The sequence below is a fragment of the Ricinus communis genome, chromosome 7 (assembly GCF_019578655.1).
Source record: "Ricinus communis isolate WT05 ecotype wild-type chromosome 7, ASM1957865v1, whole genome shotgun sequence".
Classification (NCBI taxonomy): domain Eukaryota; kingdom Viridiplantae; phylum Streptophyta; class Magnoliopsida; order Malpighiales; family Euphorbiaceae; genus Ricinus; species Ricinus communis.
In genome coordinates this window covers 8,737,841-8,750,780 of record NC_063262.1, presented here as the reverse complement: position 1 = coordinate 8,750,780, position 12,940 = coordinate 8,737,841, and the positions used below count along the sequence as shown (strand labels likewise).

At 32.1% G+C, this 12,940-nt stretch overlaps 1 non-coding gene across 1 annotated transcript; it reads right to left on the bottom strand.

The window, feature by feature from the left end:
• Positions 1-1,664: 1,664 nt before the first annotated feature.
• On the bottom strand, positions 1,665-1,736 carry TRNAH-GUG. Its single transcript has one exon. It is a non-coding gene; the product is annotated as a tRNA-His (tRNA).
• Positions 1,737-12,940: the final 11,204 nt, after the last annotated feature.

Here is a 12,940-nt window from a genome sequence, read left to right as displayed (position 1 = left end):
AAAGAGATGTCAAATTGAAAATGAACAAAAAATAAAAAATCAAAACTGAAAAGTACACTAGAAATTATAAGAATCGCAATAAATTAAAAACCCATAACACTATCGTCGTTGTTTGAACCATCATTCCAACATATCATCATCTTCATTTAAAATCTTTTCGACTTCAGATTATTAGAAAATAAAAACCACTATAACATTGCCGCTGTCGTTTGAGCTATCCTTTATTGTCGTTCGAACCACCTATATCTCTTCAAGACTCTTACATTTCTTTGTCTCACTCTTTATCTTAAAAAAGAAACAATAACACGGTAGCTCTTAATTTTTACATAGATATGGGGAAAAAAAACGAGAGAAAAGAATAACGATAATAACTTTATTAATGAAAATGAAACTATCAACAAAATCTATACCATGTCTGGATTGGGCAGAGAAACATCCACTGCCATTGATGAGGTATTTGAAAAGCAATGTTGATGGCAAAAGCAGAGGAAAGTCACGTCCAAATCCTATGTTATTAGAAAAGAAAACGCAACTTGAAATTAAAGAACCTACTTCTCCAAAATTTTGACTTTTATCACCATAATAGCAAGGTTATTCAAGCCTAATTGGTGAAGGCTCTCTTGGCATAAATAAGTTTTGTTACTTTCATGTTAGCTTTAAAAGAAAAAGCAAGACTATAGAAGATTGAGAAAATATTGAGCCAAAATTAACACAAAAATTTAAATCAAGAAAATGAAAAAGAAGATGATGATTGAAAAATATTGAAGTTAAAGTTTATGTTTAATGTTCATTACTTGTTCATACCTAAATTTAACACTGATTCAATCCCATTAAATTTGGTCATACTCATAGAGAAAATCAAATTGATATTGATCCGAATTTTGAAACCCATATTTGAATTTCTAATCTATGTGTAAATTCTCGGTCCATTAGCGAAGAATTGATTTGATAATTCATAAGAATTATTAAAATGTGATAAATGAGGAAACAAAAAGATGAAAAAGTAATTATAGAAGCTTGAAGCACGTTTTAAAAAAGTGAAAAAAAATAAAAATAAATATCAACTAAGAAGAAAAAGATGTGAAAGTAAGGCATATTCAAAGAAGAAAGCATGTTTAAATTGTTACGTTTTTATGATTTTAAAAAGAAAATTCACTTGAAATTAATTAAGAAAGAAATAGAACCTAAAATATATAGATTTAATCTTTTTAGGTGTTTGTTAAAATGCACAAAAAAGAAAAGAAAATAAATTAATAAAATTATTCTAAAGTTTTCCACATGAATAATTCTCCAGTTGCATGAGTTATTATTTATTGAAAAAGTTTGGATTATAGTAATGGGGTTGTAATATTTATCTTTCTTCTTCAATATTATTATCCATGTTTGAGGATTATAATAAAGTTACAAGTCTTAATGTGGTTAAGAAAGCAAAAAAGAAAATGATAAATAAAAAGCGAGACGTGGGTAATTTATATATCAAAACTAATGATTGTTTATAAATATTCTAAAGGAAAGGAGTTATATGAAAAGGGGTTGTAATACAATTCTTTTAAAAGTTAGGGTGAATTAGTACAATAGTAAAAAAGACAGTGGTAAATAGTAACTATTATATAAAATTAAAACCAAAATTCCTTTATAATAAAAAGAATTTACGATATAAAAAATGTGGCTGCTGGGATTCGAGCCCAGGTCTCCACGGCCACAACGTGGAATTCTTACCACTAAACTACAGCCACCATGACATCTGCAAGTCAGAATGTATTCTCAAATAACTTTATTTTATTTAGTTGTTTGACAAAAGGAAATAGGCCTTTTTTTTCTTTTCAATATGCATGTTTATGATTTTGAAAGAAAGGGATGGGAATGTGCAGTATTTTAAAATTTTAATATATTATATGTTACTTTGAGGAAAAAAATTTCTAATTAAAAATATATTATTTTATTATTTAAAATAACTTTATAATAAATCATTAAATCTTAAACCCTTATTTATATATATATATATATATATATATATATATATATATATATATATATATATATATATATATATATAAATATAAGTCTAATAGCTTAAAAAATCGGGACTTTTATAAAAGTTTATTATTGGCCAATTTTTTTAAAATGATCAATTTGACCAATTGATAATTTTAATCATATTGAATTGTTGATCAAAATTAAGCAACGTGTATTATAATATAGCATTAGAAATTTCTTTTACTTTTTAATTGATATTTATATCACTGATTATGTTACTTAATTTTAAAAAACAACTTAATCATGATAAAATTATATTCAATTAACTAAATTATAACTAAATTAATAGTTTTTTAAAAAATTTCCTAAATTAATAAAATTTCATAAAAATTAAATTATATAAACTATTAGGCCGAATATAAATAATATTAAGAATTAATTATGTATAGTAGAATAACAAAAAGGAAAAAACTCTAATTTTTTTATTCGTTAAAGAGGCAGTTAAATATAAATTATAAAATTAAAATAGTAATTTTAATTTTTAATAATAAAAAAATAATTTATTTAAAAAATTTTATTTGAAAACTTTTAATTCTCATAACTCATTTTTTAAAAACAGAAAGAGAAAAATATAAGAAATACCTATGCTTTAGTTCTTTTTAAACAAATTTACTATTTTTATTTTGTCTTTATTGGTTTAAAATATGAAAAATACGATTTATTTAATTTTTTAAATTTATAATTTTGATTTATTTTCATATTTTTGATTATTTCAAAAAAAAATCAAAAGATAATAAGCAAATAAACGAAGAATTAAGGAATACTGGAAAAAAAAAAAACCATATTATGTATTTTTTAAGAATAAAAATTTTACAAAGTGAATAATTTCTTTTTGTGAATTTTAGTATATTTTTCAAAAATTTCCAGGAGACGTTGACTTTTTTTTGAGTGGGTAAGGCTTCATCATGGCAGCAATTAGTTTTTTAAAGACAATACGATTATAATGGCTTGAAAAAACAAATTACTCAATTTGGTTCAGACTTGGGCCCAAAATAGAAAATATCAATATATATGAAACTATGAATTTTAGGGTAATAATCACATTTGGAAAAACTCCAATTTTACAAACCTATCATTTGAATTTGAGCTCTGATAAGGACAAATACCAAACATATAATAGTTAAGTCTTAATCATAATTAGAGACTAAAGTTATGAATTTGATGGTAATTTACTTGAATATGATTTTAATTTGGTTTAGGAATAATTAAAAAAATGGTATATGTAATTTTTTCTAAATAAAAATAACTGCATTAAAAAGCAAGAAAAAGTCTGAAACTTGTCAAGAGACCAGAACCATAATATGTTATTCATCAATAATATATAAATTTATTATGCACACTTTTCATTATCAATCTTTTTTAAAAAATTATAATCTAATATATAAAAATCGAAACTATTATCATTTATTTGTGTGGAATTTTTTTACTGGATATTTATGTAAAATTGATTACTTGTATAAAATAAGCTTATGAAAACCTCAAAAATATATTTATTTCTAATAAAGTCATTACACTATTTTACCACTGTAATTATTGTATTTATATTAAATTCTTTTAAAATCTTTTTATCCAATATAACTGTGTCTTTCGTAGCCTATCACCATAAACATCTAAAATAAAATCAATTATTATTAAGGATGATAAACTTAATTATAATTTTGATTACTAATATATTTATTTATGACATGTGTGATATTTTTTTTAATATTTTTGTTGGTATTTAATATTTAAATAAAAGTATTTTCTACTGTGGGTATATAATTAATGTAATTTATCTATATTAACTTCTTTTATATAGTGACCGGTTCCATAAAATCAAATGATAATACTTTCGATTTTAAACACTAACTTATAACTTTTAAATTTTAAACACTTGATTATCAAATTTTAACAAATTCAAATATCATTAAATATTTAATTATCAAAATTTTCAAATCTTAATAAATTTATACTCTATTTTTACAATTATTTCTAACATTTACTATACTCTCTCTCATTATATATATATATATATATATATATATATATATATATATATATATATATTAAGAAGATTTAGATCTAAGTTCGTGGCGTTGTAACTGATTCACGCTTTAAGCGTACTGTGGGAGCTTTAGATGCTCTTGCAGAATCATTTTCCGACTCTATAAACTTATAGATCTGAAAATAAATTTGAACAGAAACAATCAGCAAGTTTCTGATGTGCAGGATCCTCTTACGAGGCAAGCACAGAGCATACGCTTGATGATGGGGAAAGAAGAAGAAGATAAATAAAGAAGATAAACTTTGAATGCTTTATTGATAATAACAGGCTTTGAACATAAACATATAAACAACTTTGAAAGCTTTAAACAAACATACAACTTTGTAAAACTTTGAAACAAGAAGAATATAGACTTACAAGAGGAGTTACAAGATTTCTCTCTCTCTCACTCACTCTTTTCACTCTAATTTCTTCTGTGAGAATTAGACTCAGGAAGAGCTTTCTTTCTTTCTCTCTTCTATGTTTCTTTGAATTCTAAATTCATTTTAACCTAAACCAAAATAACTTTCTAGACAAGCACGGACCACATTTCGACTTCTTTGTCGGGACTTACTCACATAAAATGAAGAACTTGCCTATAGGAAACCCGATGCGATCTAAAATGAATGTAAAATCTTTGTAATGTAGATATGCTTCTAATCCCGGAACCCAATTGGCTCCGATACCAAATTAGAACGAGATCTAGGAAATAGAAGGAAATATTAAGCGTTGAAGATTTAGATCTAAGTTCGTGGCGTTGTAACTGATTCACGCTTTAAGCGACTGTGGGAGCTTTAGATGCTCTTGCAGAATCATTTTCCGACCCTATAAACTTATAGATCTGAAAATAAATTTGAGCGAAACAATCGGCAAGTTTCCGATGTGCGGGATCCTCTTACGAGGCAAGCGAGCATCGCTTGATGATGGGGAAAGAAGAAGAAGATAAATAAAGAAGATAAACTTTGAATGCTTTATTGATAATAACAGGGCTTTGAACATAAACATATAAACAACTTTGAAAGCTTTAAACAAACATACAACTTTATAAAACTTTGAAACAAGAAGAATATAGACTTACAAGAGGAGTTACAAGATTTTTCTCTCTCTCACTCACTCTTTTCACTCTAATTTCTTCTGTGAGAATTAGACTCAGGAAGAGCTTTCTTTCTTTCTCTCTTCTATGTTTCTTGAATTCTAAATTCATTTTAACCTAAACCAAAATAACTTTCTAGACAAGCCTGGACCACAGCTCTCAGCTTTACTGCCCTGTCCGTCGGGACTTACTACTGCGCATAAAATGAACAGAACTTGCCTATAGGAAACCTGATGCAGTCTAAAATGAATGTAAAATCTTTGTAATGTAGATATGCTTCTAATCCCGGAACCCAATTGGCTCTGATACCAAATTAGAACGAGATCTAGGAAATAGAAGGAAATATTAAGCAGTGAAGATTTAGATCTAAGTTCGTGGCGTTGTAACCAGATTCACGCTTTAAGCAGCCTGTGGGAGCTTTAGATGCTCTTGCAGAATCTGTTTTCCAGCCTATAAACTTATAGATCTGAAAATAAATTTGAGCGAAACAATCGAAGTTTCGATGTAGGATCCTCTTACGAGGCAAGCATGAGCATCGCTTGATGATGGGGAAAGAAGAAGAAGATAAATAAAGAAGATAAACTTTGAATGCTTTATTGATAATAACAGGCTTTGAACATAAACATATAAACAACTTTGAAAGCTTTAAACAAACATACAACTTTGTAAAACTTTGAAACAAGAAGAATATAGACTTACAAGAGGAGTTACAAGATTTTTCTCTCTCTCACTCACTCTTTTCACTCTAATTTCTTCTGTGAGAATTAGACTCAGGAAGAGCTTTCTTTCTTTCTCTCTTCTATGTTTTACTGAATTCTAAATTCATTTTAACCTAAACCAAAATAACTTTCTAGACAAGCCTGGACCACAGCTCTCAGCTTTACTGCCCTGTCCGTCGGGACTTACTACTGCGCATAAAATGAACAGAACTTGCCTATAGGAAACCTGATGCAGTCTAAAATGAATGTAAAATCTTTGTAATGTAGATATGCTTCTAATCCCGGAACCCAATTGGCTCTGATACCAAATTAGAACGAGATCTAGGAAATAGAAGGAAATATTAAGCAGTGAAGATTTAGATCTAAGTTCGTGGCGTTGTAACCAGATTCACGCTTTAAGCAGCCTGTGGGAGCTTTAGATGCTCTTGCGAATCATTTTCCAGCCCTATAAACTTATAGATCTGAAAATAAATTTGAGCGAAACAATCGGCAAGTTTCTGATGTGCAGGATCCTCTTACGAGGCAAGCACAGAGCATACGCTTGATGATGGGGAAAGAAGAAGAAGATAAATAAAGAAGATAAACTTTGAATGCTTTATTGATAATAACAGGCTTTGAACATAAACATATAAACAACTTTGAAAGCTTTAAACAAACATACAACTTTGTAAAACTTTGAAACAAGAAGAATATAGACTTACAAGAGGAGTTACAAGATTTTTCTCTCTCTCACTCACTCTTTTCACTCTAATTTCTTCTGTGAGAATTAGACTCAGGAAGAGCTTTCTTTCTTTCTCTCTTCTATGTTTTACTGAATTCTAAATTCATTTTAACCTAAACCAAAATAACTTTCTAGACAAGCCTGGACCACGCTCGACTTTCGCCTGTCGTGGGACTTACTCTGCATAAAATGAACAGAACTTGCCTATAGGAAACCTGATGCAGTCTAAAATGAATGTAAAATCTTTGTAATGTAGATATGCTTCTAATCCCGGAACCCAATTGGCTCTGATACCAAATTAGAACGAGATCTAGGAAATAGAAGGAAATATTAAGCAGTGAAGATTTAGATCTAAGTTCGTGGCGTTGTAACCAGATTCACGCTTTAAGCGACTGTGGGAGCTTTAGATGCTCTTGCGAATCATTTTCCAAACCCTATAAACTTATAGATCTGAAAATAAATTTGAATGTGAAACAATCGACAAGTTTCCGATGTGCGGGATCCTCTTCTGAGGCAAGCCAGAGCATACGCTTGATGATGGGAAAGAAGAAGATAAATAAAGAAGATAAACTTTGAATGCTTTATTGATAATAACAGGGCTTTGAACATAAACATATAAACAACTTTGAAAGCTTTAAACAAACATACAACTTTGTAAAACTTTGAAACAAGAAGAATATAGACTTACAGAGGAGTTACAAGATTTTTCTCTCTCTCACTCACTCTTTTCACTCTAATTTCTTCTGTGAGAATTAGACTCAGGAAGAGCTTTCTTTCTTTCTCTCTTCTATGTTTTACTGAATTCTAAATTCATTTTAACCTAAACCAAAATAACTTTCTAGACAAGCCTGGACCACAGCTCTCAGCTTTACTGCCCTGTCCGTCGGGACTTACTACTGCGCATAAAATGAACAGAACTTGCCTATAGGAAACCTGATGCAGTCTAAAATGAATGTAAAATCTTTGTAATGTAGATATGCTTCTAATCCCGGAACCCAATTGGCTCTGATACCAAATTAGAACGAGATCTAGGAAATAGAAGGAAATATTAAGCAGTGAAGATTTAGATCTAAGTTCGTGGCGTTGTAACCAGATTCACGCTTTAAGCAGCCTGTGGGAGCTTTAGATGCTCTTGCAGAATCTGTTTTCCAGCCTATAAACTTATAGATCTGAAAATAAATTTGAACAGAAACAATCAGCAAGTTTCTGATGTGCAGGATCCTCTTACGAGGCAAGCACAGAGCATACGCTTGATGATGGGGAAAGAAGAAGAAGATAAATAAAGAAGATAAACTTTGAATGCTTTATTGATAATAACAGGCTTTGAACATAAACATATAAACAACTTTGAAAGCTTTAAACAAACATACAACTTTGTAAAACTTTGAAACAAGAAGAATATAGACTTACAAGAGGAGTTACAAGATTTTTCTCTCTCTCACTCACTCTTTTCACTCTAATTTCTTACGAGAATTAGACTCGGGAAGAGCTTTCTTTCTTTCTCTCTTCTATGTTTTACTGAATTCTAAATTCATTTTAACCTAAACCAAAATAACTTTCTAGACAAGCACGGACCATTTCGCTTCTTGTCGTCGGGACTTACTATAAAATGAGCAGAACTTGCCTATAGGAAACTGAGTCTAAAATGAATGTAAAATCTTTGTAATGTAGATATGCTTCTAATCCCGGAACCCAATTGGCTCCGATACCAAATTAGAACGAGATCTAGGAAATAGAAGGAAATATTAAGCGTTGAAGATTTAGATCTAAGTTCGTGGCGTTGTAACTGATTCACGCTTTAAGCGACTGTGGGAGCTTTAGATGCTCTTAGAATCATTTTCCAGCCCTATAAACTTATAGATCTGAAAATAAATTTGAGCGAAACAATCAACAAGTTTCCGATGTGCGGGATCCTCTTACGAGGCAAGCACAGAGCATACGCTTGATGATGGGGAAAGAAGAAGAAGATAAATAAAGAAGATAAACTTTGAATGCTTTATTGATAATAACAGGGCTTTGAACATAAACATATAAACAACTTTGAAAGCTTTAAACAAACATACAACTTTGTAAAACTTTGAAACAAGAAGAATATAGACTTACAAGAGGAGTTACAAGATTTTTCTCTCTCTCACTCACTCTTTTCACTCTAATTTCTTGAGAATTAGACTCGGGAAGAGCTTTCTTTCTTTCTCTCTTCTATGTTTTACTGAATTCTAAATTCATTTTAACCTAAACCAAAATAACTTTCTAGACAAGCTCGGACCACGACTCTCGCATAAAATGAAGAACTTGCCTATAGGAAACCCTGATGCGATCTAAAATGAATGTAAAATCTTTGTAATGTAGATATGCTTCTAATCCCGGAACCCAATTGGCTCCGATACCAAATTAGAACGAGATCTAGGAAATAGAAGGAAATATTAAGCGTTGAAGATTTAGATCTAAGTTCGTGGCGTTGTAACTGATTCACGCTTTAAGCGACTGTGGGAGCTTTAGATGCTCTTGCAGAATCTGTTTTCCAAATTTATAAACTTATAGATCTGAAAATAAATTTGAGCGAAACAATCGGCAAGTTTCCGATGTGCGGGATCCTCTTACGAGGCAAGCACAGAGCATACGCTTGATGATGGGGAAAGAAGAAGAAGATAAATAAAGAAGATAAACTTTGAATGCTTTATTGATAATAACAGGGCTTTGAACATAAACATATAAACAACTTTGAAAGCTTTAAACAAACATACAACTTTGTAAAACTTTGAAACAAGAAGAATATAGACTTATGAGAGGAGTTACAAGATTTTTCTCTCTCACTCACTCTTTTCACTCTAATTTCTTCTGTGAGAATTAGACTCAGGAAGAGCTTTCTTTCTTTCTCTCTTCTATGTTTTACTGAATTCTAAATTCTGAGGGATGAAGAAGGAGGACTCCTCTATATATAGAGGTCTTGGAGCTTTGGATACTTGTCAGGGGCTTTGGATGCTTTGCTTAGTGGAGAAGAAATGATTCCACTTGTCTTTGGAGTCTTGTGGAGATGCTTCACATGCTTTGGAGTCTTTTGATAATGCCAACCGTCTTTTGAGAAAGTTGTCGGCCATGCTTTGAAGGAATCTTTTCCTTTTTTTTTTCTTTTTCTTTTGTCTTTTGTCTTTTTCTTTTCTTTTCTTTTCTTTTTCTTATTCTTTTTTCTTTTCTTTTTCTTTTTCTTTTAGTGTGGGCTTTTGGCCCAACACAAATAACCTTGGGCTACCATTTCTGGTTTTTAACCCATGGGCTTTTAAAGAAGGAGAAAATATTTATGAGATTTTGAGTATCCCATAACAATCGTCTCCCGCTGGGTCATCCAAATCGAATGCAGCAGTACTAGCGCTGGAAGAGGATGATGATGAGGCTTTGGATTTGCCTTTAGAAGAAGCCTCTCGGACAAACTGTTTTATAAGTTGTAGGAAATCTTCTTCGGTTTGAAACAGCTTTGGAAGGAGAAAAGACTTACTGTGCCAAGAGCGTTGTTTGTTCTTTAGGAGGCAGAAGCTATGTTTGGTCAAGAAGTTTTGAACGGCTTTTAGGGACAGTTTGTCTTGGTGGTTGAATTTATCCCACCATTTTACTTTGAATCGACGGATAAGTGTAATCTCACCATCTGGAAGCAGATTGAAGTGAAAGTACCATACACATACCCAGGGTAAAAAGAAATTTGAACAGAAAAGGAGAAGCGGGGGAAAATGCTTTTCCATGAAATTTGGTTTGTAATTTGTTTTGAATAGGTTGAACAGGGGTAAGACTTCGGGAATAAGAGTCTCAGGGGCATTACCGTAGTAATTCCACCACTGTTTAAACCAGTAAGTTATTTTGGAGGTTTGGATATTGGTGTCGAAGTAGAATAGCCAGGAGTGGCTTCTTCCTTCATTTTGGATAAGAAAGGTATTGAACCAGGCTTGCTGGTAATCCCAATAGGAGAAAGATGTGTTAAGATTTGAAGGGTAGGTTCTTTTTAGAGAAGTAGGGAAGGAACGAAGAGAGTGTAAATCCATACCCCAATCAGACGGGTGAAGAATTCTTTGGATTGTGCATGTTGAATATGCAGGGTCTTTATGGGCTTTGTTTTTTTTGAAATGCTTGAATTTGGCTGAACCAGTAACCTCAAGGATTGACTGGTAATAAGCCTGAGGCTTTGAAATATTCCAGGGTTTAAAAAACCAACCTGGAGGGAAAATCTTTGAAACCAGTTTTGAGGGGCTTTCTGTGCAGAATCCTTCCTCTATTCAAAGAAAAACCATCTTAAGAAACTTTGGTTTTTTAAGAATTTTTTAAAAGAAAAAGATAGTATTCAAGAAAAATACTATCAATTTTGTATTAAAAAAAAAGCCCAAATCAAATTTTTGATTGGTTTCAAATTAACGCAAAGAAAATGGTATCCTTTATCCCTTCAAGGATAAGTCCATTAGTCTGTCACGATAAGGAACAAAGCCCACGAGTGGAAGGTAGGAGAAAACCTAGCCTCGAACATCCTCCCTTAGGAAGATAACCATTCCTTATGGAGAGAGTGAGATAGAGGCTACACCTTACAAATTGGTAGGCGAAGACCTTGAAAAGAATGTCAAGAATATTGTTCAACGGAACAATTATTCGAACACTGTCTAAACACTATAGGAAAGCAAACTGGTTAGAATAGAAAACCGGATTCAAAAGCCCCCCTTAGTGGTGACATCTCCAATCCCCGATCGTCAACCAAAGGAGTCGAACTAAAAGCTTAAAAACCCCGTTTTTAAGCCATATCAGCTACAAAGCCAAGCCAAGACCATTTCCAAAAGCAAACCGAGTTTGCCAAAGCGATCAGAAACGGTGAGTAGATTAGCAACCTCCGAGTCGTCCAAAAATCTAGTGCCGGATACTCCCCAAAGTAGTAGGAATATCAGTGCAATAGGACAAGCCCAAAGCGATGAATCGGATGATTCAGGGCTTGAAAGCCCCATTCCAAAACCCTTCAACATCAACTGATTGGGAATCCAAGCCCCTAGATTAACTGGAATACTCCTAGAGTACCGCTCCGAGATCTAGGAATTGAGAATAGGAACAACATCCTAACCTAGTCTAGATTCAATGCCTCCGTCTATGAATGGAATATAGATGGAATGTCCGAATACAACATCCTTGATCTCTTACAACAGATGACCATGGCAGCCAATGCCTACAAAACTCAAAGTGGTACCTCCGATAGAGCCATTCTTTGAGCTCGATAGGCTGGATTTTCCGGCCGGTTAAAAGGATGGTGGGATTATCATCTCACTCAAGCACAAAGAACTCCAAATCCTAGGTGCTATCCAAACTACGGTGAAGGAACTCCCATTCTAGATGAAATAGGAAATCCGATTGAGGATGCAGTGTCAACTCTAATCCTCACTATTTCCTTACATTTCATAGGAGACCCTTCTCTGCTTAAAGACAAAAATGCCGAGCTCCTTAGCAACCTTACCTGTAAGAAGCTTAGCAACTTCCAAAGTTACAAAGACACTTTCCTAACCAGAGTCATGCTTAGGGAAGATTCTAGCCAGCCTTTCTGGAAAGAAAAGTTCTTAGCCGGTTTACCTAAGATTTTAGGTGAAAGAGTTAGGAATACCATAAGAGAAGCCCATAGCGGTCAAATCCCTTATGATTTCTACACTTATGGTGAGTTAGTTAGTCTAACCCAGAAAGAAGGTTTAAAGATTTGTCATGACCTTAAGCTTCAAATGGGAGATGAAAAAGACTAGGCAGGAACTAGGTAGTTTCTGTAACCAGTTTGAGTACAACCCAATAGAGCCCGTGTCTAGTTGCAAAGGGAAATGCAAAGTTGATTCTTACTCAAAGTCTTTCAAAAAGAAGCGATTTTCCAAATATAGAAAGCCTTCTAAAAGCAAGGAGAATTTCTATAAAAAGCCATCTTCTTCCAAATTTCATTCTAAATTTCCAAAGAAAGATTCTAAAAAAGATTTTTCAAAAATTACATGCTTTAAATGTGGTAAGAAAGGCCATACTTGAAGTATTGTAAGTTTTTCAAAAGATCGCTTGAGCTTCAAATAGAAGAAGAAGTTTTGCAAAGATTTCGCTCTTCTAGTTGATTCATCCGAATCGAGTTCTCGAATAGTGAGGAAGAATTTCAAATTGATGAAATCAAAACCTCAACCGATTGTTCGAGATGATTCAGAAAGCTCTTCAAAGAACATTAATATGCTCACTAGGCAACAAGAAGCTCTTCTTGAGGCTGTAAAGCATATTAGTGATCCTCTTATTCAAAAGCAGGTTTTAAAAGAAATTTTAAAAACTGAATCTCTGGTTCCTTCTTCTAGTAAGAATACTTATAATCTTAC